The 4,083-nt window shown below is 41.3% G+C and overlaps 1 pseudogene; it reads left to right on the forward strand.

The window, feature by feature from the left end:
* The first annotated feature begins 2,236 nt into the window (after positions 1 to 2,236).
* Positions 2,237 to 2,382, forward strand: LOC125912033 (uncharacterized; annotated as a pseudogene).
* Positions 2,383 to 4,083: the final 1,701 nt, after the last annotated feature.

The raw sequence follows: 4,083 nt of genomic DNA on the forward strand, positions 1-4,083 counted from the left end.
AACAAGTAAACCAATACCAATGTAAAAACAGGTAGTGATAAAGTGCTATGGAAAACATAAAGCAAGATATATCAGTCAGAATCCAAGCAGGAAAGCAGTAGTCCAATAAACAATTGTCTAGGTTTAATATGGAGGATTAATTATGATGGTGTTAGAAATGCTTTAAGAGCAAACAGGTGACAATGAGATAACCCAGAGATCTGCAGTTGACCTTTGGACTGAAGAATAAGGAAAACAAGCCCAAAGGCCAAGCCACTTTGCAAATGCTGGGACCATGGCAAAGATGCAGTGATTTCTGGAGGTACTACCCAAAAATAGAGAAAAGGGAAGAAATCTCCAAAATTCTCTCCCTGCTTCTTTCCTTTTCTTCTCCCCACCCCCCCAAAATGAATATCTCTCACTAACCAAACTTAACTAGAAGTCAATTGGCAAAGGAGGCTGGGAGATGTAACTTGTAAGGATCAATCTTACAGCACGGAGAGAGCAAAGGTGGGGAATGGGTGTCCAATGAAACAGACAAAACATCTGCAGATGTGGGAAACTACACCAGGCAAGGTGAAGAGCAAATGAAAAGATGCTGAAGAGACTAGCTCGGCATGGTCAAGGAGCAGTGAGGAGGCTGGTGTGGGGAGTGCAGAGCAAGCAAAGGATAAACCAGCAGCAGAGGAAGTCAAAGAGAGAGAGAGTGGAGGCCAGAGCATGCAGGGCCTTCTAGGCTATGGTCAGGAACTTAGGGGTAGTGCTAAGCATGATGGGAAACCATGGAAATGTTTGAGTACTAGAGTAATGTGAGCTGATCAACATATTTGAAAGATTTCATTCACCTTGCAAACATAAGTAACCTCAGGTGCTGGGTATGCATATGTTCCCACAAATCTCTGCTATGTTTCAGCCCCCTGTCCTGCCCCTCTGGTGCAGAATGTCCCATAGGACCCATCTGGGACTTGCCAATTTTGGTACCAAACAGTTACAGTACCGTCCTCTCCGGAGCAGCCCTACCAGCTTTGTGTTTTCAAACCATTCAGGTCGAAGCAGGTTTGAGGGGACAGTGCCTGAACTGTCTGAGTTGTATTGGTGCTAGAGCTGTCTGCTAGTTGGAATGGTCAACTGAAGAACATAGCCCTTGGAGGTGGAGGTGAGATGGTTTTCTTCTATATAGGAATTCCAACTTTGAGGATTCACTCAGTGCTTGACAGGAGGCTAATTAGAGTAAAAGTGGGAAGAAGTTACATGTGTCATAAAATGTTATTATCCTCATGCTTTACCTTCAACATTTAGCACTATAAAAACCATTCCTAGCACCATACAAAACAAGCAGCGGGTCAGCTTTGACCCATGAGCCTTAGGTTGCAAAACCCACTGCTCTGGAGTAAAGTCCCCTGTTGACGAATCCTCCCAGCAGCACCCTGAACATAAATGGAAAGCCAGAAATCACTAGACAGTTGAGGAAAATCTCTAATGGGAGAATCAGAAACCAAAATATGGAAATAGCAAAAAAAGAACAAACAGGGAATAAAACCAATGCAGGGAGCAAGAAGATACCCACACCATGGCCCATTGGTCCTAAAAGGTACTCAAGAAATAGAATAGAGGGAAAGTCACATGGAAAAGATCCAGAAACACAATGGCATTGGATTACTCAATATTAATACTAGAAGCTAGAAAATAATGGAGTAATTCAAATTTTGGAGCGCAAATGATTTCCAACCTAGAATTAATTCTCTCAATCAAGTATGAGAACAGAACAAAATCCCTTCAATCAGTGGGTCTAAGAGACAGGGAATCCAATACAAAAGAGAAGTAATGGAAATCCTCAGAATAATGGCAAAATAACTCCCCTGGCCTCTGTGTAGCAGTCCTTGAGAGCCACCAGACTGTATTGGAACATGGCCATGTGTCAGTACTGGAGCTCCCAGTTTTTGTGGAGAATCAGGGATGGATTAGTGATACATATATAGATAACTAAGCAAACAAAAACCAGGCAATTATTAACAGAGGAAACAAGTCAAACAGGAAAAGAAATACAATAATAGTCTACCATATGACTCAGCTGTGATTAAAAATTATTCTCAGAGCAAGACAAACCCTGAATTTTGATCTAACTCACAAGTATGACATTCTATTAGGAAGGTGGGGTAGGGCTGAGAAGAGAGAAAGAGGTGTTCAGGAGAGCATAAATTCTCATCATTTCATAGTAAACAGTAAGTCAAAAGGTAATATCTAAAACAGAAAAATCATCGTTTCTTGGCCTTTTGGCTAAGATCAAGTGTAGTATCTGTTCTTAGCAGTTTAAAACAGAAAGGCAATGGGGAGCCTGGGTGGCTCAGTCAGTTAAGCGTCCGACTGAGGTCATGATCTCACAGCTCGTGAGTTCAAGCCCTCTTATTGCCCTCTGGACTGACCGTGCAGAGCCTGCTTGGGATTCTCTCTCCTTCTCTCTCTCTCTCTCTCTCCCCCTCCGCTGCTCACTCTCTCTCTGAAAAATAAAAAAATAAATAAATAAACATTTTAAAAAATAGAAAAGTCAGGTGAAAGCACTATAAACATGTAATTTAGAAATATAATATAAATGCTAAACAACTAAAAAAGGGCACCAGTGATTACTGCTGGGGACTGAGAATGGAGGAGGAAAGGGATAGCTCTTTGTTATTTCTGGGTAGTTATTGTAACAATTGCTGAATTCTTTGTGATAATTCTCTGCACATGTGCAACATGGATAAAAATACAAATTCACACGCAGATCATGTTGGTTGCCCTATACAGAACTGATTGGAAGGGGTAAGTGCGAAAGCAGGAGAACCAGTGAGGGGTTATGTGTAAGCAGAAGATGATAGCAATGGAGATAAGAGTTGACAGATTCAAATGCACTTTGGGGGTTGACACAGCCACATTTGGTAACGCGTTCACTACAAAGGCAAAAGAAACAGAGCTGTTGAAGACAATTCCCAGGTTTCTGGCACGAGCAACACATGGAGATACCATTTAATGAAATGTGAAATGTGTTAAAGTTGAGGATCATAGGAAACTTTCAGCTCGAATGTGGGAAAATAACTCCCAAGACTGAATTTTAATGGTGACCAGCTTCTCTGATTTTCATAGGATTTTTTTTCCCCGTGTATGCATCTAATTCAGGAAAACTCCTGTGAGATTAAATTTCCCAAGTAGCAAGTTGAGTCACTTTGCCATTACTCAAAGACAAATCTATAAGTGGTATACTCTAAGGTTGTCACTGTACCACCTACACAATGCTGTCAACCTGTCTTGCGCTTTCTACCAGCCCCTTATTTACAAACGAAAAGGTACAATCCATAATGAGTGGCACTGATTTGCTAAAAATATATTAATCTTGTTACTGAGCAAGTTATTGCTGTTTTCATTTGACTTAGCAAATTATTTTATAATAAACCTACCACTAAAGACGAATAAACTGAATGGAAACATTTAAAAATACTCCCCAAAGTATTCATGTAGAGGAGAGCAGTACCTGTGGCAATACCCATCTTAAGCAACCTCCCAAGAAATAGTTTTTGGGGGCATTTTGCAGTAGAGACCCTCACTCCACCACTTAAATCCTCAGGTGTAGTAACACCTGAATCACATCAGATGGTAACCAGATGGTGAGTCTCTGAGGACCAGTGAAGAACACAGATCTAGGTAAAAATAGGAAAGAAAACCAAAGGAAAGAAGCTAGTTAGCCAGAAATCCTATGCAGAAAAACAGCCTTATGAGAAGAGAACAGCAAAGCAATTCAGACAAATCAAGCTGACGTCTTCCCAAAGCTAACATATCCCTCCAAATGCAAGTGACATCACCCTTAACCGGGAGTTGAGAGAAAAGAAGGTGGCACTGAGGTCAGGGTTGATTTTTTTTTTTCAGACTTGACTTTGTTTGGCCAGCATGAGGGCTATGAAACTACTCTGGCCCCCACATGAAGGAACACAGAGCCAATCCACGAGCTGCATGGACAACATGTGTCAGCAGCTTAACAGGTATCGGCCTGCCATGGTTTTTATTACTTCTTACACAAACAATTCTAAATACCGCAACTTCTAGAGAAGTGATAAGGTCCAGCAGGTTAGGTCA

Source organism: Panthera uncia, assembly GCF_023721935.1.
Source record: "Panthera uncia isolate 11264 chromosome C1 unlocalized genomic scaffold, Puncia_PCG_1.0 HiC_scaffold_3, whole genome shotgun sequence".
NCBI classification, from domain to species: Eukaryota; Metazoa; Chordata; class Mammalia; order Carnivora; family Felidae; genus Panthera; species Panthera uncia.